Genomic DNA, 25,187 nt, shown 5'->3' on the forward strand with positions numbered 1-25,187 from the left:
TTCACTAGGCAAACTGGATGAGATGCTAACTGATATGAGATGCTAACTAGATTTTGAATCATTTTACTTTTTAATACACGGTTTCTTTTATTGTTTATTAGTTTAATAAATATTCCTCCTCAAATGTTCTTTAAAAGATTAAACATGTTCTCTTTAGTAATAAAATAAATTAATGAAACTACTACTTCATTAAAACGTTTATTACTATTCTTGTGGATTTAATTATAAAATCAGTATAATATTCATATATTTTTATTACACGTGGAAAACGTTAAATGAAATAAGAAAAACAAAATGTCCCATTACTTTTATTCACGCTCGTATGTAAAATAAAACAATGCTGCATTTCATTATCGTGATTATTATATCTTCCCTATTAGGTGTATATTATTTTTGCCTAACACAGATGAATAATGTACGAATAAGATAGAAAATATATTTTATATATTCATTGTTCTACAGAGATGTGTTGGGGAAGTCCAATTGAGCATCCTACTAATGTTTTTCTCTTTTTTAAATGCATTTATAGAAATCAAGGACAAATGGTACAATAGGAATTTGAGTTGAACTTTACCATATTTCAGTATCTTTACTTTTATTCAATTTACACGGAAAAATTCTATCATAAATTTACAATTATTATTTATAGAGACATTTAAAACAAATATTTTTAAATAATTAAAAATAATAAAAGTGATTAATTAACTGCTACATCTTAAAATGTGTGTTTGCCTCATAGGTTCTATTACTTAAAGCTTACAGGTGACCTTACGTAAAATATAAGTCATTCTTAAAAATAACATAATCATTCTTGATAATAACTAGCATAACACGATAGAAATACAAGAAAATGTTGAAATTGAAGTTGTTTTCTTTAAAATCGATTGTATATCATATGTCGAACACATCGAAATGCAGCGGGATAAGACACTTTATATTTTTCACCAGTGATTAGCTAAGATACGTTAAGATTATAGTAAAGATCATTATTGTAAGAAAAAGCAACACTGCTGGTGCCTCACTCACAAAGGTTCAATTCTTACATTATAACTATAAGAAAATCAGTAACAGATAGCGTAAAGAAAATGTATCGTTTGTTTTGTGAGATAATATTATGTGGTCATTTACAGAGCTTTTAAACATTTTGGGAAACCTTTCTATAAATACTGTTAAATAATTTATTTAAAAAAAACATTTTTTAATAATTATTTTGTAGCCTCCAGTCATGTTTTATTTCGAGGAATGAAATCTATTTTAAACATATCTTAAGTACAAGAAAAAACAACCAATAACCGCATGTGTAAGCTAGTTAAAAAAAAAACTAAAACACAAGCCAGTTTACTGGCTTGTTTTTTAGTTTTTTTTTTTCAAAACTGGTTGGGAACATATTTCTTTGTAGTGGGTGGAAAGGGTTTTTCTAATAACGATAATGGGCGGTAATCGCTGGTACGCCAGAAAGAATCATTATTACTGATAATAATCAGCGTACAAAAATTATACTTTACGTTATCATGATTTCGTATAGCAATGTACAAAAGATCCTGTTTTAATTCTTGGATTCGTGTTCGATTTTATTCTTGGATTTCCCTTATTAAATATAAACAACTATTGGAAGTAAATATATTGTGATTTATTATTAAGAGTGTAAACTTAATTGAATTCATTAGAAATTTTACTAATAAATTTCTAATAAATTTGAATTATTTATGACATTAATTTGAATAATTAATTTATTAATTAGTACTATAAATATGAATCTATTAAATATGATAATAAATTTTAATGCTTATCGAGTTATATTTCACATGTATTTTTTTATACACAATGATTTTATTTCTGAAATTCAAAGATGATAAAATTAAAAAAAAATTGATTTAAAAAAAGTTTAAAAAATGTTATTATTACCTTAACCTTTTAAAGTTCATTTTTTAAAAATCATATTAAAAAAACAAAAAAAAAACATTTTACTGCCTCAAAACAAATTTATCTATCCAGTTAATATTCGAAGTCGGCTTAATTAGGCTCAGATTGACCAAGTGATGATCGGTGATGTGTGTGTGTGTGTGTGTGTGTGTGCGTGCGTGCGTGTGTGTGTGTGTGTGTGTGTGTGTGTGTGTGTGTGTGGGTGGGTGTGTGGGTGTGTGTGTGTGTGTGTGGGGGGGTGTGTGTGTGTGTGTGTGTGTGTGTGTGTGTGTGTGTGTGTGTGTGTAAGGGAATAATCTAATAAGGGAAATCTTGATTATGGGGTAGGGATTTAACAAAATTTTAACAGAATTATATAAATTTAATAAAACTCGGAAATTTTAACATTTCACATCACAAACATAATTTATTCTTAAATGATATAAGATGAATAAAAAAAAATATATTTTTAAACTTGGTGTAATTACGAGTTTTTCACAAATAATTGTGTGAATTAAGTCTTCAGTACTTTATTTATACTAGACCTTGAACTTGTTTGACATTGTATAAAATAAATGTAAAACTAAGAGGAGAGACAGTCATACAGAAAGCAAAAATTATACCTTATAATAAAATACTCAGGGACATTTGAATTCAAATTATTAGGAAAATATAAATGAAGTAGGGAGTAGTACAATATATAATTGTTAACAGTACAAGAATTTACATATGTACAATATTATTGAGGTTTCAGGGGCATCGTTTACTGTGATCGTTAGTCCCTTTCAACATCAAAAAAAAAAAAGAAGAAAAACTATTTCTTTCCCTTCCCGTTAATTCAATAGCAACATAATTCAGCAGACTACATCCTTAGCAACAGATAATCTAAAAATAGACTTGTCAAAAGGTTATAAAACCCCAAAAGAAACACAAGGGTGTAAATGACAAGGGTTCTTGCCACTTGAAAAACATAAACCACAAAACATAAAAAAAACATAAACCATTTCTAATGAAACGTCAAAACTATCAAAAATACTTCACCATTAAACAAAAGTTAAGAAATACTTATATTAAAAAAAATTTAAACACAAGATAAGGGTGTAAAGGGTTCCTTACCACTTAAATAACACAAACCACTTTTATAAAAGGTTTTTCAAAAAATTTTCAATGCTACACAAAAATTAAACTGCACGTCATTTCTTAAATTTTTTTTTAAAAAACGCATAAAAACGAAATTCTTCTTATGCCATATCGCCTAGGTTTTCCCTTAGGCCATCCTTTTTTGCTTCTCTTCTCCATCTTCCTAAAGACCTCGATGTCGAATTCCAAGGTGCCTAAGACCTTGGAGATGGAATCATCCGATCCTCCGCAGTAAAACACGGAGGCATCGGACGATACCGGCTCAGATGGGGTCAGCAGTGCATCAGAGTCGAGACTCGATGCGCTCCTCACTAATGCTTGTGGGACGGCTGAAACCCTCGTCCTCTCACTTAAAGACCTCCGCGCTTTTGGGGACTCCATTTTTGTTTTTCCTAAAACTTCTTTATCTAATATTTTTATTTCTATTTTATCAGTTCCCTGCATGGGGATTTTTGCAATTTCTGCTATGTCTTCCGGCTTCTTCTCTATTCTGCATTCATTCTTAGCCTTGGAATTGGTCGAAGGTTCATTCCTCAAAGGAGACTAACTTTTTTGTTTAATAGCTGCAGTTTTCTTCTCCCGTTTTGTCTTCTCTGGTTGGACGATTTCCTAGTTTTTTATTAACAACACCTTCAACCATATTCGCTAAAGCTGGTGTTAGCTCCGCAATTACATCATTTGTTTTGTAACAGATTGTAGGAGTCGAAGCAATCTATGCATAAGACGTTACGTTTGGCGATCTTTTTTAACGATTTTCTTTGTTTTGAAGTAGCTCACTTTTTGAATTGTCTTAACTTCCTGAATTACTACCTCCTCTTTATACATCGGAGAGTTACCCGAACTTGCCGAATGATTCCCGTGGCAGTTGACCTCTGCCCCGGTTATCAGGATGTAGTGGTTCACAAAATACATAGATCTGCTTGTCTCACGTGCCACTGTATGTCCAAACCTTTGACATGACATCCAAAGCATCAGAATCGTGTCGGGATGAACGGACGGACGTCTAGTCTGTGAAAGACAGCCTTTATCTTTTCCGGACACTTTGGCTTGTTAAATGTCAAAACATGCGACGCAGAGGGTAAAGCTTCTCCGTTGTGTCGGGTGTTCAATCATTGACATGCTCTTCCTTATCCATACACACTGTGTGATGACTCCTTATCCATTTCGTTCCTTGATGATTCACTCTTCGGTGCAGTTCAGCAAGTTTCTGCACACAATACATCCTTCAACGTATTTAGAGTACCATGTGGTGAAACCTCAGTGTATCTAACAGTCCAATCTTTTTCGCCCTCAGTAGACTTGACCGTTATATGCTGTTGACGGAGTCAACGATCATTCCCACAACAGTCTTCCTCTAATATTTTACTGGTCCTTCAGCAGCTTCCGAGATGCCTCGGGTTATCACGAAAGAACTTAACTTGCTAAACTTTTCTTCTTTCCTTTTAATGACCAAATATTTTGGTATCGCTGCGCTGCCTTTCGGTCGATACTTAGTTCAATCCTATTTCTCAATGATCAAGAACTTAACACTCTTCCTCCTCTTCGCCTGCGATGACAGAGGCTCTACGAGGGTTTTTACGTTGACCCTCTTCCACGGAAGTTATGGATGATGAAGTCTCCATAAGCTTTATTTTCGCCAGTCAATATATCACAGATTATTATTTTTTTTTACATTTTTTTTTTAAACTCCGAAGAACGCTCGACCGCTGAGATTTGACCTTTGATGCGGGCCTCCTTCTATTTATCTTTATCATCCTGTCTTCCTACGTCGTGTATCTTATGGGGCATTGGCCTTTCTTCCATGAGTCTTCCAAGCGTTCACTCTACTTCTTCGTTCAATGAACAGTGTGTAAATAGCTTGCACCTGCAGTCCAGTTTTTCTGTTATGTAGCATATTCTCGATTACGTTACAAGCACAGAAGCTTCCTATCGTATTTTCGAGACCTGTCTTTCCTCCTGCCATCGGCTGCACTTGAAAAACGAATGTTCCGAATCATCTTTCTCATCTCCGCAGTATTTGCACCGTGGCGATCGATTTTTTCTCATCTTGTGTAGATAAGCGCGGAAGTAGCCATGAGTTGACAGAAATTGGGTGACGTAGAAATCAACCTTTCCGTGCTGTCGCTCAACATTATTATTATTAAGTTTTTTAAAAAAATATATATTTAATAATATAATATTAATTAATATATTTTATATATACGAGTATATACATATTTTAAATCCCGGTACTTAAATATTTTACACCATAGCTTATTATTTTACACAGCAGAACTGAGAACGATTTTGTTCAATTAGTATTTATTAATACTTCATTTATATATTAGATAATTTGTTTTATTACAATATATCATAAGTAAACATATGATACTAAGACCAATGACTTCTTAAATCATCAGTTATTGATTGCTTAAGAATAGAAACACAAAAAGTTTTAGATTTTAAAAAGTAGATTTTTTTTGTAAATAGTTTTGACCATTTTCTGATTTTCAAATTTATTCTGCCGTATAATATTAATTTACTTGATGTATCGAAACGTCTTTAGCGAAATCATCAGTTTTTTTTAAATGTATAATTAAAATATTTTTTTAAATATAATTCAAAGTTGCGATTCGATTCATTCGTCAACGTCAGTTAAAATAAAATTTGTAAAAAAAACACAATTTAAAAAAAATGTGTATAATCCATTCATTATATGAAAACTGTTTGTACAGAATGATCTGATTTTTTGTTATTATATTATATTTTATTAATCCTATTATTATTTAAATTAGTCGGGTAATAATCTATCATTTTTGTTGATGAATTATAGAATATTCAATATTATTTTATACATTAATATATATTATGTAATTCTGTAATTTACTACAGAAGATTTTGAAGCTTGTAAATGGGAATACGGAAATGGAATTTCTAAGGTATGAAAAATGGGATTTTTCATGGGCTTCAAATCCGGGTCCCCCGGATAAATGATAAAATTAAGTTAGTTCATTAATTCATTTCTAATTGTAAAGGTTAAATTTTAAAATTGGATATATTGGTTCTATTATTGTATACTTTTTTAGGAAAGAAAAAAGGAAGGAAGCTATAATATATTCAGTTGTTTTACTTTGTGTAATATTTTAGCCTCCGGAACTTCGTTAGGTATTCCTTCATAAAATTAAATTAAATGGCAATCTTGTAGCATGAGAAAATGCCAAGCCTCACTGGGATTTGAACTCGAGACCTCCGGATGAAAGGCCGAGACACTACCAGTCGGCCATGGAGGCCGGCTTCTGAGAAAGGTTAGTTTTGTCAACTTGCTTTTACTAATTAATTACTAATTTAAAAATTAGACTGTGTCTTACTGAAACATTATTGTTTATGTTATATCAATAATTATACGAATACATTTGAATAGAGAGAATAAAATAGCTCTCTGAATATTATTTTTGTAGCATAGATAATTCTTAATGTTAAGCGATTGTATTTTCTCCTTATTGATGATTAACTGACGAAAATTCTTGTTGTACTAGTATTTATTAAGTAATGTAATACCTTTCTTTTGTATTATTTTCATAATGACCTTATTCTGTCATAGAGATTATTTTAATTTTATTTGTGTTTTAAACTCAATTTGTCTGAAACTTGATCCTAAAAACGAATAAGTTTAATTATTTATTAATGGATCTCTTCTATGATTGTACGGCTTAAACGTTTTTCTGTAGAAGTCAGGTAGTAAAATAACAACTGGACTACAAGCAGTAATTACTGAATTTATTATTTAAATAATCGAAACATTACTGTTAATTAGTGGAGAATAGCGATGTTAGAAAATAGTTATGTTTGGTTAGATCATGTTGAAAATTACTAATGATTCGTACGTATATCAACATAGCCTAATCAAACACACCCCGCTCGCTAATCTCGTCTAACTAACGTTAAATATATAAATTATATACAACTTTTAATAACAAAAATGATATTTAAACTAAATACTTTACTCTTTTATTTCATTATTGGAAAATTTTTAAGCCGTGTAGTTCTTTAATAGTCATGGTACTTCATACGTACATGTAAATTAATTGCATAAAAATCTAATTGTAAGCATAAGTCTATTTATATTTATTGATAAGTCCTCCATATTTATTGGAAATTTCATATGCAAAAAATATTCTGCACTAAATAATCAATCTTTTTATGGTAATATATGCTTTCTAATAATTGATTAAGCAAAGTGCTGTTTTAACTTAAAATGTTGACTTTTTTCAGTTTGTATAGTATCATTAAAGGAGTTTTCCGATTTTTATGAAATTTTTCAGTAGGATTTTTAGCTGTCAGGGAACTGCAGATGCATAACGATTTTTACAGATGAAGGGGAATTTTCCATCTCAAAAAATGGAATCAAACCACTATTATATGACATCCCCTCTTCTAATGTTATCTATCATTCTTTCTTTAATTTTAGTCTCTTTTTCAACGGCCACGTGTTAGATACCATACACTCCATCCATAAGTCTAAATCAATTTGTCTCTGATAATGTTCTTCTACTACTATAAAGTATTGTACATTTCTTACTATATTATTAAATGCTTAATTTACATAGGTTTTCGGTAAATCAATAATTATAATTTTCACTTGTTCGCTTTAAAAGAAGTTAGAAAAAAAATTACGTATACAAAGTGGTTTAGGATGAAAGGAAAATAATTTTGAAACTGATTCTGCAGCTTTAATGTAAGACCGAAAACACTTTGTTATCAAGTAACGGTTAGCGTAAAATTTTGCCCTGATTACAGTTCCCCAAGTGAAATGAGGTGATACTAAAATCTTTAAGGGGTTATAAAGGGTTTCTTATGTTTTTTGACATGAAAAAATGAAATAAAAAGGTACCAGAACTGTATCTCTTGCAGTTTTCTCAATATGTAACCTCAGACAGAAAGATTCGGTGACGAAAAACAGGTTTTTTAGATTTTAAGTAAAATAACTTTGTTAAATGACTAATAAATGCATAAATCTTATTACCGAAACTTGTAGAGTAATTAATTCTGAGAAAACTGTTGTAATAAATTCTATGAAAAACAAAAAAATCAACTTTAATTATTAAAAACAAAACTTAACAGAAAAATATTATGAATTTGTAAAAAATAAAAATAGCTGTTTTTAATACCACAAATTTAGACCTTTGAAAAATTAAAATAATTTTAATTTGTTTTTAAATACCACTATTGTTTTACTAAATTAATTTACAATAAATGTTTGAAATTTCTCCATTTACATCGATGCACTTTTTAACTTATTTCGTTGTTTTTTCTGTCGCTAATCTAATGATATCTTCGCGTTCCTTGCTGAGGGCAGCAGCATTGAGATAGTGAGTCATCAGTTTATCACGTGTATCAACGTTTTGCTTGTATTCCTTACCTCGCATTTCATCTATCTCCATAAACACTAAGATTTGGTGATTTAGGTGGCCATTTTATTTACCAATCTATTGGCTCTACGTCCAATCCATTTACAAAAAAAATCTTTCATCTAAGAATTGTCTTACTTTATTCGTGATATGTGTTGGAAATTCTTAGATGAAAAATGTACGATCAAACTGATAGAGCACCAGCACGTGCTGATACTCCATCAAGTTGATGTCAAACCGTGTAAGAAAGTCATTATTTATTAATTCCAGATTATTCCTCTCCGTGACACGTTGTTCTAGTATGAAATAGCCTATTAATTAGGCTGTTAATCATTCCACATCAAACGTTCACCGAAAATCGTTGCTGGAAATTTGATTCAACTACACCGTGTAGGTTTTCTTCATACTACCCGTGTGAATTCTGTGAGTTGTTTATGCCATTACGAGTAAAAGAAGTAATGGCATAAACAACTATTAGTACCCATTCAACTGGGTAAAGAAGTAATTTCATCCGAAAAGAGTATGAACGGAATTAAGTGGTAATTATTGTTAACCCTTGTCAAAACTGCAGTCGTCTGGTGTGGTCACCACCACAGAATAATGTTCACAAGTGTTGAACTTCCGAACATTATAAGGAATCAGTCCGTGAGCAAGTAATGTCCTCCATACTGTAGTTTGTGGAATGTTGAGTCATGTAGAAATTTTTTCTTTGCTCGTTGTAAGACTAAGCTGTATCATCTGAAGAATGTTTTCCCTTTCATCACGATGTACCAGCTGACATTCAGATGAAACATAAGCACTGGGAAGTGTTCCATTCTCACGAAGATTATTAAAAATTCTACAAAATACTTTACCGTTTGGAACTACTCATCCAGGGCTCCTTTGTCAAACCCACCGGGTTGGTCTAGTGGTTAACGCGTCTTCCCAAATCAGCTGATTTGGAAGTCGAGAGTTACAGCGTTCAAGTCCTAGTAAAGCCAGATAGTTTTACATGGATTTGAATACTAGATCGTGGATACCGGTGTTCTTTGGTGGTTGGGTTTCAATTAACCACACATCTCAGGAATGGTCGAACTGAGAATGTACAAGACTACACTTCATTTACACTCATACATATCATCCTCATTCATCCGCTGAAGAATTATCTAAACGGTAGTTACCAGAGGCTAAACAGGAAAAAGAAAGAAAGAAAAGAAGGGCTCCTATGTCAACCCACCGGGTTGATCTAGTGGTGAATTTGTCATCGCAAACCAATTGATTTCAAATTCGAGATTTTTACGGTTCAAGTACTAGTAAAGGCATTTACTTTTATATGGATTAGAATACTAGATTGTGGATACCGGTGTTTTTTGGTGGTTGGGTTTCAATTAACCACACATTTTAGGAATCGTCGACCTGAGACTGTACAATATTACATTTCATTTACATTCATAAATATCATCCTCATTCATCCCCTAAAGTAATATCTGACGTAGTTTCGGAGGCTATACGGAAAAAGAAAAGGGCATCTACGTCGGCTATTTTTAATTTTTACAAATTCATAACACTTTTCGCTTAAGTTATGTTCTGTTTTTAATAATTAAAGCTGATTTCTTTTTTCATAAACTTTATTCTAATAGTTTTCTCAGGTTTAAATTCTCTACAGGTTTTAATTTTATGATTTATGCATTCATTAGTCATTTTACAAAGCTATTATACTTCAAACTTAAAAAACGTGTTTTCTCACCAAAAACTGTTTCTGTTTTATGTTGGATTTCATGAAAACTACGGGAGATTCAGTACTGGGACCTGTTTTATTCGATTTTTCAGATTAATAAACATAAGAAACCATCAAGTTTACCCCTTATATAGAACCTAAAAATTTCACTGTCCTCATTTTACCGAAAACTGAATTCTGACCGAAATTTTTCGCTAGCTGTAACTCGATAATAGTGTTTTTGGACATACCTATATATGATGGTTTTCCTTATTTCAAGTTCGAGAACCAGTTTACAAAAATTATTTCCCTTTTCTCCTGAATCAATTTGTGAATAACTTAATATATATATATATGCATAAATAAATATATAAATAAATAAACTATTGGTGATACAATGGAAGCGCCTCATCGATAATTTCAGTCAGTGGTGGGTGTTGTTCGGTGTTTCTGGAAACAATGTCTTGATGTTGCTAAAACAGGAAGGTTATTTTTTACACTGGCTACATCTTCTACAGTCAAATAAGATAGATAATTCCGTTTAGTTCTTTTATTAATTTAATCTCTTTGTTCAGCTTAATTTATTACAAAATGAGTGATGTATGTCTTTCACAAAAGTACTGCTTCCAACAACATAAAATCGTATTTTTTCAGATGATTTTCTGCTGTAAAAAGAGAAAACCTCTTCATGCACATGTGCATCTGTTAAATGTCCTTATAAAGTGATTTATAACATTTTACGTTGCAGAAGTTAAAATCCGGCAAGTTCTTTATGTTACACCTAGAATTTAAGATGCATAATTTACACATAAAAAACTAGAATATTATAATTTCTATTACTCTAGGAATACAATGCTTTATTATCATTTTGTAATAATATACTACCACTACATTTAAAACGTTAATTTAATATTATGCAATCAGAAATAACCTATTGTAACATATCAGATGTAACAAAGTAATATCTTATTTTTACTTTCGTGTTTCACGTTTGTTTAATCATTTTCTTCTTCATGAAGCAAGTTTGAAGGTTGTACAACACTGACTGTCAGTTTCATTATTCACGCTACGTCAATTTTGTTATTATTTTATTGATAATTAGATCACTTAAAGATAAGAAGAAATTAAAACGTTTATAGGATAATTTACTTTTATGCAAATAAATTTAAAGAATGCTACATTAAATTGTTTTTTTCCTTGAATAAAATTATTTACCAAATTTTTAGCACAGTGTTGGTTTTTTTTAATTCTAAAAAATAAAAATAAAAAATGTAAAAATTTATTTATCGAAATAATATCTATTTTAATAATATCGATGTTTCTCTTTTCTCCTGGTAACTTCGAGGAATGAAATTGTTATGAACAAAAACGTTATAATTATATATATATAAAAAATTAAAGTATATCGGATTTTATATGATTTTATTAATAAATCGATAACACTTACATATAGGCACAAGAGGCGTTAAAGTATTTTTTCCATCACGTATGTTAGATTATAAAAAACATATTATTGCTTAAAATGGTAGATGATAGGAATATTTGACACAAACACAAGTGTTAATGCAGCTTTATTACAAATCAGTTTCATTTATAAAAAGAAGAAGGCTGTTAGATGTAATGTAGACCACATTACATCTACAGCTAACATTAGGTATGAAATAACCTAATTTTTTCAATTCAATTTACACTGTTCTGAAGACCTAAGAGGTTTTGGGAAAAACAGCTTTAATATCAAACCTGAGCTACATATTTGCGATAAATTGTAAATGTTCTAAATTCACTCAGATTATAGTTAACTGTAATCTCGTAGTTTATCTTAAATATTTATTTACAAAAAAAAGTATAAATATTTTTATAATAATTTATTTGGAAAAAAAAAATTATTACTGTGGAATACTCATGTTTCTTTCCAATTGATTTTTTACTGGTCGGAATTCTTTTTAACCAATGTGTTGGTTATAAATAAAATCCTCGGTCCGTAACCATGTACACTACAGAAATTCATTTCCACAAGTCAAGAAGATTAGGAATTGATCCAAAATAAAGGTGTCAATTCAAAATCCAACCGGTATCTGCAATAACAGAAATAAAACTGCAAACTTATTTCGAATTATATTCCTTTTCTTAATTAAATGTAGACTTTTGTACTCGTCCTATAATTACAAAAGATGAATGTAAGAAGTAATTAGATATTGTAAAAATGAAAATTTCCAATGGGATCACCCTGTAAAGGTTTTATGTAAAAAACTTAAATTAATTTAATATGTGTCATAAGGCACAAAGGTATTAATTACAGAATTAAACGAAAATGATATAATATTAAAGCGATTACGGCTTACAGGTTTAATAGATACTATTCTAATCTAACTGTTATTTATTACACTACTGTTTTATATATATATATATTATTAAAAATATATTTGGCTTTATTGGCGTTAAACTTACTAATTTTAAATCGTCAAAACTTATTTCATAATACTGATGATAATATTATTGAAATATTGATATTTATTACAAAGATCCCATCACCTGGATTGAACACCAATTTTTTTCGATTATGAATTTCTCAAAAGAATGGTTTAATGCAAATTTTAACTTTCTTTTCTTTTGTATTTAGATATGTTTTTATTAATATTTCCAGCATTACTTGTTTTATTTATTTTTCATTTAATTTATTTATATTTCCGCAAATATGTATTTATCGATTAGAGCTTTGTAAACATTTTAGAAAAATAACTATAAATATTAATAAATAAAACGCACAATTTTTATTTTTTCATCAATATTTATTTTGTCGCCTTCAAAGTAGGTCCCATTTGACACTACATACGCCAGCGTTTTTTTCCAGTCTTCGAAACACTTTTTATAGGCGCTTACCGGTATGGTCTTCAGCCTCTTTCACGAATTTTCTTTAAGGCTTCAATCGAGTCAAAACGGGTACTCCGGACCGACAATTTACCTTCGGTAACTGATAGAAGTCACACGGAGCCAAACCTGTGAATACGATGGTTGATCGATTGTCTTTATTGCGTTTTTTGCCTTAAATTCGGCCACAATTGTCGCTCTATGCGATTACGCATTATCGTCGTGTAAAATCCACAAATTTTTCTTCTACACTGACCGTTTCTGACTGATTTTCTCACGTAAACGCATTAATATGGCCAAATAGTATTCTTCATTGGCCGTCTGTCCCTCTTGAATGAATTCTTGATGCACTAAACCACGAATATCGAAGAAAACAATGTGTATCATCTTGACTTTTGAGCGACTTTTCCGTGGATTTTCGGTTTCGGCTCATCTTTTGTCCTCCATTCTGATCACTGTTGACTTGTTTACATATAAAACTCGCAGACCCATGTCTCGTCACCAGTTATGATGTGTTCCATGAATGTGTGTTCAGAATTTGCGTGATTTGGCATGTGTAAAGGGACCTGTTCAAGATACTGTTTTTGAAAAAAACTGAACTGTTTTGGAACAAGCCGTGCGGCGATGCGTCTCATGCCCAAAATATCCACCAAGAACAAACGAACAGACTCGTGAGAGATGGTAAGGTCACGAGCTATCTCTCTTAAGTTGGAATAGCGATTATCGAGCACAATTTCCTTCACTATTTCGTTGTATTCATCGGTTGAAGAGGTCAAATGTCGTCCAGACGAGGCATTTTTTCGACGATCTCTCGGGCCTCCTTGAACGCTTTACCACTCGTAAGCACGTGTTTTTGATAAAAATAATTAACCGTAAGCCTTTTCTAACATTTTTAGCGAGTCGGCATACGAAATTCCGTTCACAACATAAAAATTTAAGGCAAACTCTTTGTTCGGTAATTTTATTCATTCTAAAAATCTAGGTGCACTACTAAAGTGGACTTGATTCAACCAGCTGCTGTAAACAAACTGGTAGACAGATCGTGCTCGTTTTGGGAATTGTAATTAAGTACACTGCTATCTACCATCTTAAGGAAAAAATTTTTAAATAATTAGCGCAGCCTTTTTAAAATACAAATTGCCGGTAATTTTTTGACAGACTGTTTATATTATTAGATAGAATTTTCTTCCTTTTCTGATATGAAAATAATTAATTACAAGCTAATGTATATTTATATTTAAAAATAGATTACCTCCTAACTTTATAATATATAATTTTTATTTATATTGTAATTTTTTTTTATTTTGCTACATGTGTCATTTTTACACCACTGCCCAAAAAGTAGTGAAATGTATTTAGTTAGTATGTTAGTATGTAAGTATATTTTGTTTCACCGTACAGCTGAACCGATTTAGATGTACGACCCCGCGTTGGAATTTTTATATTACCGGGAGTGTCACACGCTATATATATATATATATTTTGTAGTAGTTTGCCAGTTGAAGCACAAACTAATTGAATTAATTAACTGTGAACTGTGAGCCTCTATCACTGTGAACTGGATTTGAACTGAATGATTCGAATCAATTATATTACAAAAATAATAAAAATTAAATATACGTTAAATGAAATAAAATAATATTAAATAGATTTAACAAATTTCTTTTTAATAATAATAGGGGTTTCCTGTGGGGGACTGCGTGTGAGGCTATAGTGGTGAGATGAAGCGAGCATCTCGGGCGAGGCTAGACCAAAGGCTAACTTTTACTCGTATCTGGTACACTCTCGATCTAACAAATCACGGTTATTCGGAAATGCTGTTATATCTTGGCAATCAATCTTCCGATTTTCAAAATTCAAACGGGATATTTGCTAGTATAATACAAAATCACGATGGAACCAAACCACAACAAAAAGAGCAATGTTTGTCACCAATGTTTTTTTCGGTAGTCGTGTTTTTTTAATATTTATCTCTTGTTCATTTTTTCAGATACTCCGCGTAGCCATAAATCTAAAGAATTCTGTTTCAACAAACAGCAGTTAAGCATATGGCTGGAATTACTACTCACCGCTTTAACTCTTGATATGTGGAATCACGCATCAAATAATTTTTTTTTAAACATTATCTTTATCTGCACGTTTTGTTCCATCTTGAGCCGGTTAGTGCTGCGCTCTAGCATCTACTAACGCTAGCCGGCGAGTTTGTCTCGTACGATCAATTGAGTGCCGAATCCCGCTCAGTGCGGTCATGAATGTTTAGTCTAACGTGATTAACGGGTCTAAGGTGACTATTCAAGAGTTGGATCCCGCTTGTAGGGGTCATGATTTGTTTAATGTAACATTTCATTCTAGTGCAGAATAGTTTTTATTTTGTAGTCTAAAGTCTAATATGGCTTATAGTGTTTATTGATAATGTTCAATTGTATAATTTTGACTAATGTGTCATTTATTCATCGGTCTAATTCACTTGTATTGTATAATATTTTAAGGGCGTTTAATGTGACATAAAAATTTAACGATTCAAGAAGAATATATTTTAGTTCATGTCATCATCTCAACCATCATTTCAAAATACAGTCCATACTCGCTCTACAACTTAACACTGCATGACAATTTATTCCTTTTCTATAGGTATGTTCAAAATTAGTTTCTTTTTAAATCGTTCTTCTCTGTACAAACGAAAATAGCGTGTCTAGGAGACATCCCCACATAATTTATATGAGATAACATCTTCAATTCTCGTCTTTCGTAATCAATGATGGATTTTAGTAGTCTCTCAACATTTGTGTCATCGATTGTTGATAATAATTAACCTTATAGTAATTTCTGAGAAGGGTCAGGTTGGAGATATTTGACTTTTGTATCCTGAAAAAAATGATGACCTTCACAAGCGAAATATGTAGTCCAGTTCATATTACTAGAAGATCGAACAACAAGGATTATGAAAGATTCTAATATAAAATTTGTTCTTGCTAAAGCTACTAAATGTATCTATCATGAACAATACTTATAAATTAGCATTCATTTATAGGTTTGTTCGTCTAATGTGAATCGGCCTTGATATGTACGAGTACATCCACATCATTGCGTGATAATCAATGCATTATTTTACAGCCATGATACTTCAATGTAATTCTGGGAAGTTATTGCATATCATTTATTACATAAGAAATTAGTTGTGTTATATTATTACAGTAAATTTTCTAAATCACATAATACATGGAATAAAAATAATGCACTAATTTTAAATAAATTAAAATTGAAATTAATAAAAATGATTTCGATTTTTTTTTTTTATTTATTTATATTAAGGTGCTCCCCACCATGGTAAGGGTATTAAGTTATTTTAGTGACTTTACTGTTAAATAAAATTTTGAGCATTAGAAATTTGAAATTGCGAAAAAACTTTTTCCCTCAAGGGGAAACATCGCGTAAAATTAATTTTTAAGCGAATAATCTTTTGTGGTGATAATAAATTAAAAAAATAATATGTTTTCAAAGTTGCTTAAAAAACAACGATACAGCCGTAATTCTAATATCAAAGGACTATAAGGGGTATCAAAAAACTAAGATTTTTACATTTTATATGTAATGAGTAATTAGATTTAAATCTAAACAAATTTTTTTTAAATTAAATTTGTTTAATTAAAAAAAAATAGACTATTAGAGCGGAATGGCCAAAAAATTTGATAAAGGTTTGAAGGCCTACTAATGTAGAAAATATACGAGTAGTTCCAATAAACTTCCACTAACTCCTTTTCTGAAGCAAAATATAGCAGAAAAATCTTTTGCTAAAGTGCCCCAGTAAAGATTTCAAATTTTATTTCCGCCAAAATAACCCCTTTTTCCAATTTTTGCAAACATTTAATACATTCTTTCCCCTTTAAAGTTTGAAGAAAGTCGGTCAGTAGGGTCCAGAGATATAAGACCAAACACAGGCCAACATACATATGTATGACAAATGTTCGTCTAAGAAAATTCATTTTTTTGAACTTAGGAACATTGAAATAAAACTTTTTCACTGATATTTTATAATTTATTCAAATTTCTTGTTTTTTATTTTTTTTCAGATTATTTAAAATTTATTTAAATATTTTTTCTTTTTTTTAAATATCTCCTTAAGGCACAAAACTTAAAAATGATCAATATTTTAGATTTTTTTTTTTTTTACTGATATATATGCTTTTCCGTTATATGACTATAGCGTCATAGCGGATTTCTCGTATATCGCTATGGCCAGGAAAGTAAATAAAATACATATATAATGTACGTATATATTAAATCCTTATCTATTATACCTTATTTTATCAAGAACTATTTTAAATGGTAAAAATATTCTTTTATTTTTTCAGAAAAACTTGGAAAATAAGGTTTTTACGGTCTGTATTTAGGTATGTGTGTATCCTAAGCTCTACAACTTTGAAAAAAAAAAGATTCTGAAAAATATATCGTTAACATAGTTCAATTATTTACTCATTCTGTCTATACCCTCATCAAATTTTAGGATTTTTATAGTTGTTTCAGAGATATTGGTATAAAAAATTCCATTCCTTTTAAATTATTGAAATGGTTTCTTTAAACAATTACATTACAAAAGTTGTGTCTAATTTTTGTAATAATATTATTATTACTTTTTATAATTATTTTTTAATAACAGAATAACATAAAAGAATGTGGCTGTATATAAAATTATCAATTAATTATTGCTTTACACGCACATTTAGCTCGTGCACTCGTGTATGAAGAGCACTCTGTTTTCATTATAGAAATTACCGTAGACAATATATCTATGAATTAACATTAATGAAAAACTATTTTAATACAGTAAAAATGTAGATTATTTAATGATAGTAAAGTTTCCAGTTTACATAGCGCATATAAAAGGAAATACACAATTGAATCTACAGATATATATGCAATTTTATACACTTACTACATCATAAATAAATGTATAAAACCGTAAGTTGCCTCATATTGATCGAATTTAATTTCATATTGCCAGTATATGGTTAATGTGCTATATATAATATAAAAACAATATTACATAGTCTTCTAAACACAGAAAAAACTAAGATCGAATGAATGGAAACTAAGATATTATACGATTAATTAAAAATATCATTCTCAATATTTAAGGAAATCTACTGACTTGAGAAGTCTAATTTGGATTTTTCGGCTTCTCTGCCGAATATTGGTTTTTTATTGCCTTGAATAAAAAGTCGTCTAATTCTTTTTTTTAATGTAGTAAAGTGATTAGAGAGTAGAACTGTTTTTATTAGACCATATTTTTTATTGGTTATGTTTCTATATGACAAGACAATTTTCTCTTATGTTGCATAAAATATACGATGCGTTAAAATAATTTTCTAAACAATACTCATTACATAATATTCTTCTTCAAAGATAAAAGAGACTTAACAGAATAGTTTCAATCATTCTATGTAATTATATTTTACAATCTGCTGAAATTAACTTACACTCCCCCTGAAATTCCCTGATAACAGAAAAATTGAAATCTCTTTAAAATAAATACTTTCGAAAATGGGTTGATTTGGCCTTTAAATTTACACCTAGAAAGTATGTAAATATTTTGACGTTATAAAAATTCATTTTTTATTATAATGTAACATAACATTATAAGAAACTAAGTATGAATCTTTTAATTAAAATTTCAGTCTGTCTAAATATTCATGTTATTTTAGGCCATTCTTGTGGAATGGGATTGCAGATGGAATTAAAACCATTTTAGATTTAATTCATTGTAAAAAAGAAAGATGTCCTGTCTTTAGGTTGCATAAAGCTCAACGAGCAGGAAAATTTTCAAAATATTTTTTTTTCAAAAAAATGTTGATTCTTTTTTATTAAATGTAGCCTATCGATTTTTTATTAGTCATCTGTTTCTAACTAAAGAAAATTATGTTGTTATAAAAATTACTGTACACTCAATTCTTATTTCAGTCAAACAAAGAAGGCTAACTTCTGCCCGCCGCTTTCTAATTTTCGCCCCACTGTTAGTAAAAACTCGTTTTTCTCGATTTTCGGATTAAGGGTGCATTTTATCAACAACAAAAGTGGAAAAGAAAAATTTATATATATATATATATATACTTTTTTTATTTATACTTTTATTCTTACTGTTTTATTTAGCAACCAATGATGTAAAATCCTGTTTATTTCCGACATTAACTGTTTAAAGTTTGTTACTGGAATTCTGAAGGTAAGTAACACTGAATAAAAAATTACTACGGGCGTTTTATCTCGTTTTATTATAATCGCGATTTTTCCGTTTTTGATTGCTTATAACTCGAAAACAAAGCCATTTATCTAGAAACAGTTTTCACTATCGTTTTTCTCGTAAAATTTTTCATAAAATCCTGTATCAATGTCCATCTTTCTATTCAAAAAACATGTTTGATTAATGTGGCTAATCCAAAATGGCGGATAAAAATTTCATACAAATCATACGGTAGTAAATTTGTAACTTTGCACATCCGCATTGGTTTCTACCTCCTAGTAGCCCTCAATTTTGAAATATAAAATTTTTTCTGTACTTTAATACTAAGCTATATTTGTCGGCCTTTTGCAAATTTAACATTTAACTCTTCCATGTGTAATATATTTAAACTTATCGTTCTGTTTCTTTATTTTAGAATTTGATTTCCGCATCATGAAATATTCTGCTATGGTAATGGTATTTATAAAAGATGGAACTGCCGTTACAATTATGTTAAAAAAAAGACGAGACAATTCATGAGCTGTATTGCTTCCTTTACTGGCGTTAAATTATCATTGGTAAAAACATTAGTAATGGACCTTAATATGTCCTATGCACTTTACAGCTATTATTTTGTGTCTGTTGCAGCCTCACTATAAACTTCTGTCGATCAAAAATCAATTTTACTTATATAATTTATGATGCGCGCGCGCGCGTGTGTAAATTTAAAAAAAATTAAATTATAAAATCAATTAGAATAAACAAAATTAACAATAAACTAAAAAAAATTACATAATAAATAAAATAATTTTTCTTTTTTTATATCTCAGTCTACACTTATCTGACTAATCATCCCTTTTTTTCCTTTCTTTATCAATCCTTTCATTTCCTTTTCTTTCTTCTTTCCAACCTTGCAAAATCATAAGAATGTGATAGAAATATTTGACATTAGAATAATAAATGAAGGAAAAAGAATTCAAATTGAGTATCAAGATTCTTGATTCAAACCGTTGTCTGGCTTACATAATCTCATACTACATTCAAATTATGAGCGGTAGGTATATGAAATTTTATAAATAGGTTAAACAATATCATAGATTAACATTTTCTCTAATTATAATCTGCTACATATTTTGTTTTTCTAATTCAAAATTGGGAAAATAATACAACAGTCTCCATTTAATTGCCATTATAGTCAGAATTCTTTTTATCACAAAGTTTTTAATTTTTCATCTAAATTACGGGAAAAAACCTTCAAAACCTTTTCTTATTTGCTCCAGCATATTACCTTCAACATTAAAATGAGGCAGATTTAAAGCAATGTAAAGAAAGAAATTTAAATCCAGAAATTTAATTTCTTGAATTCCAAATTCTGTTTTCGGTTAGGGTATAATGTATAAATTATGAAAAGTAACTTAATTAATTTTTTTTTTCTTGTTTGTATTTAAAACAGAGTAACTTTTTTTTTATTTATTTTTTAGGGTATCGTATTCGCAACTGGAAAAAGGTACAAAAACCTGTATCACTGATACAGTTTCTAGATTATATGTCGTTCAGTATTTCTTCCCTTTTCACCTAAATTACAGCAATAATGTATCAATCTTTCTAATTTGTTGCATTCTACTACGATCCGTACGAAATTTTTTTTAAGCAGTATTGAGAAAATTCATGGATAAAAAAATAAATAAAGCGAAGAAATTCAAATAGGGATATCTTTTTTCCTGTTTAGCCTCCGGTAACTACCGTTAAGATAATTCTTCAGAGGATGAATGAGGATATGTATGAGGTGTAAATGAAGTGTAGTCTTGTACATTCTCAGTTTGACCATTCCTGAGATGTGTGATTAGTTGAAACCCAACCACCAAAGAACACCGGTATCCACGATCTAGTATTCAAATCCGTGTAAAAATATCTGGCTTTACTAGGACTTGAACGCTGGAACTCTCGACTTCCAAATCAGCTGATTTGGGAAGACGCGTTCACCACTAGACCAACCCGGTGGGTAAATAGGGATATCTAGACCGCTCCATTACAAACACGGACTGATTGTTGATTATTTTTGTCTCTTAATACTTCACAAGAATATATGATAATTTCTTAAAATTATATCGATCAGCTTCATTTTATCGTAACCTTTTCATGCAATATGAATTTTGTGGAATAAATGTTTGCAAACACATCAATCATGAGAATAATATGCATGATAATCAAACTGTAAATAATAAGTGATAATCATGTATATATTAGTTCAGTCGCTAGGTTACGTATCATGCAGAACTTATTTTTTTTTGTTTAATTTTCAAAGTTATAATTTGACTCTATCCATCAATTTCCTTATGATATAAATGTTATTGAACAAATTTATTAATAGAATAAAGAATAAGGAAAATAAAATGGAAATCGAGATATATAGCCTCTCTATTCAGAACGCCTTAGTTTGTTTAAGTAAATCTCGTGTTTTGTTTCATAAAAAAAAAAAAATTATGAAAATTAACCGTACAGAATTCTATTTCCGCTGAATTTTATCTTATAGCCTATCAATTTCTTTTATATTATTCATTATATATATTTATATTTAAATTTTATAAACGTACAAATTTAAACTGTATGAATACCTACACATATGCAAGCTTTTGTATCTTGACCCCATTTACAAAATGAACATATATTCCACAAAATTCACATTGCAAATATATAAATATTATGTAAATATTAAATATTGTATAAATATTATTTATATTTTATATTATAAATAACTATTATGGAAACTACTAATAGAAATTTTAAGAAATCATTACATATGAAGTATTATGAGATAAAAAAGGTCAACCAATCGGCGTTCGGTATAGATAGAGACTATTAATAGATACGATAACTATTAGAAATTTTTCTTTTTCTTTATTTACTGTTTTGGTACGGACAAAGTGAAACGATTATAAAACCTTAAGACTTTTTTTAAAGTAATTTACAAGAAAAATGTTAATTATTCCAAGATGTCAAAAATGCTATCATAGAGTACCTTTATATCCAGATAAACGCCATACGGTTTATACTTCTGCCTTGTATTTTAAATGCACTTTTATTAGCAAAAAATTATTTTTTTTTTCTAATGATAAAATTCAACCACCCACAGAATTTAAAAAATCTATTATTTATTAATTTATCATAGTTTGAGACAACGTTAACCAGATAATCAGCGTTCGGAATAAAGAGACTAGATAACTCGATTTTAGTCATTTATTTTTTTTATTGCATCGATAAATCTTCAAGAATATAATATTTTTTTAAGGGAAAGTAATAGAATAGTTAAAATTAGGATAAGGTTATCTTCGAAATATGAAAATTGGTGATTATATTAAATGGCCAGTTAGTATTCTGGTTACCATGCTTGGCTTTCAGGCTCAATTTCTGTCAAGGATCTGAGATTTTTTTTATTAATAATTTCATCCACCAATCCTTCTTGTTAAAATACTTGAATAATTGTTTAAGAATGTAATTCTAATGCAAAGAATGAAATTGTTTACTATTTTTTAAACTGATTATTTTTAATATACTTCAAACAAATTATTATTTTGTAATATGATGAAGGTAAACTTGACAAAGCTCGTTGTGATGTGTTACCTGATTGAAGAATATAGTAGCCTTTGAAATCTGTGTGAAATATGAACAGTAAGGAAAAGGGAAAAAGAAGTCCTGGAGGCATTTGAAAGTGGGCATGGAGGAGATTGGAGAAGATTAAATGGGACACTAGAATGAAAAATGAAGTAATGAGTGGAGTGAACGAAGATGGAAGTTTAATTAGAACAGTTCAAAAGAGGAAAACTAATTGGTTGGGATATATGATAAGAGGAGAAGGGTTGATATAAAAAAACTATTGCTAGAAGAATTAGTAGAATGTGCAAAATAAAGAGGTCGGAAAAGATTTAAAATTGTACATGTAATAAGAAATGAGAGCTCTAAAAAACTAAAAGTTTAGCTGGAAATAGAAGAGAATGATGAATAGGTACACAAAGTGGAAGGGAGAAAGGGTCTGTCTCAAGAACAAGCTTAAAATGATGAATATTCAAACATTTAATTTAGCATGTCAGGGTTTTAAATACATAGTATTGTATGATTCTTTATTTGCTTACTTACTGGAATCTTTTTCTTGTATCTATTTTACAATCTTAATAGAAAAATATAGTACATTAGTAAAAATAAAACCTTTCATGTGGCTGTGACACTTGTGTAGCACCTGAGATACAAGAGACATGGGTAAGAGAAAATCTCCCAGAGTAAGTGCAGCTTGCCCCTTTCGTGAAAAAAAGAAAGTTTCATCGCTTTAAAGTAAGCAGTCATTTAATGAGAAGGGAAGACTACTGTGTGGAAAGCTAAAGTTAGTGTTAAGGAAGAGACTAATGAAACGTTTTATTTTGAGTGTATGGAGCTGAAATGTGGATGATGAGAAAGGCAGACAGAAAAGGAATTGAGGCTTTTAAGATGTGGGTATGGCACAGAATGATAGATGTCAGATGGCAAGACCATGTAACAAATGAAGAAATAGTATTAATAAGAATCTGAGAGAAGAGGAAAATATTAAATGTGATTAAATACAGGAAAAGGGACTGGCTAGGACATTGTATGAGAAGGTGTATTTATTAGAAGATGCGATAGAAGGCTTGGTGAATGGAAAGAAAGCAAGAGATTTCAAATCATAAGTAGGATTATGGAAAAGGAAAAATATGCGAAAGAGGTTAGCAAAGCATAGAACAAGGTGGAGAGCAGCAGTCATGACAGGACCTTCCCTGATGGCGGAACACAATGAATCCCTTAAAAGGCCAAATATTGCTAGCATTTTGATGGGTTTTGCATGTTAATATATAACTGCATATTTGAATTTATGAAGTAACTGGAAACCGGATTCACTTCTCAGGTTCCTTAGTAAGCCTGGCATATGATTCTTGTTATTCCTAAGAAAGGCAATGTAATTTCTGTGGTGACTTTTGGCACAATCAGATCAACTACAAATGTTATGATAATGGCACTTAGCAAATATCTCAACAGATTAAGTAAACCTAAAATAATACAATTTATAACAAAAAATTGCACTTTTGTTAATATTGTTGAATTAGTAATATAGCAGCTAATAATAAATCTTTAAATCACTTCTATTGAAAATTCTTGTAGGAGTACATCTTTTAAACTTTTCCAAAGACTAAAACTTAACAGAGGTTCAATGTAGCGATTAACACAAGGCACTTTAAGGTGCCTGATGTTAATTAGATTAGAATAGATTGCAATTATTTAGATTAATTATTGTTAGATTGCATTTTAAGTAAACTTAAAGTAGGTTAGAAGAATAACATCTACTAACAAATGATTTAAGTTAGGAAAATTTAGCTAATTATCATTAAAATGAAACATTATTAAATTTTAATGTTCATTTTAAATTAAACATTATCATTAAATTAGACATTAAAAAGGAAGAAAAGTGGAATAGATAAGAAAAAAACACTTGACTAAATAACGAAATATTCCTTAACTAAATAAGAAAAAAAAAAAATACGAATAATAAAAAAGTAAAAGTAAATATTGACATCTAGTAGGAAATTTTCTATAACCATTAAAAATTTTAAAAAATACACTGATTAACAAAGAAATGTTTTATAAAAACAAGTAAAATATATAGAAATTTTGTTGTAAAGGAAGAAGAATACAATCTAGAACAAGGAAAATAACAAAAAAATATAAAAATATAATTTACTTATTACTTTTAAAGTAACTGAAGAATATAAAAAAAAAATTATTAGAAACAATTTTATTTCTTAGCCTGTTAAAAAAATTTATTAAATTTTAAGTATTTAAATTAAAAAAAATCATAAAGTATAAAGCGATTAATTAAAGAAAAATCTAATGTGGAGACTACATGACTTCCTTGTTCACCTATTAAATAACATATACAAAATATGTTTACATATCTTTTTAAAATGAAAAGTACATA

General features: G+C 29.6%; 1 long non-coding RNA gene across 1 annotated transcript in view; it reads left to right on the forward strand.

The window, feature by feature from the left end:
* LOC142333618 (uncharacterized) overlaps nt 1–19,989 on the forward strand; it is a 39,289-nt gene extending 19,300 nt beyond the window's left edge. Inside the window, exons 2-3 of the long non-coding RNA XR_012758642.1 lie at nt 6,108–6,326; nt 19,644–19,989. This is a non-coding gene — a long non-coding RNA (uncharacterized LOC142333618). The remainder of the gene's footprint in view (nt 1–6,107; nt 6,327–19,643) is intronic.
* The last annotated feature ends 5,198 nt before the right edge of the window (nt 19,990–25,187 follow it).

Source organism: Lycorma delicatula, chromosome 1 (assembly GCF_047948215.1).
Source record: "Lycorma delicatula isolate Av1 chromosome 1, ASM4794821v1, whole genome shotgun sequence".
Lineage (NCBI taxonomy): Eukaryota > Metazoa > Arthropoda > Insecta > Hemiptera > Fulgoridae > Lycorma > Lycorma delicatula.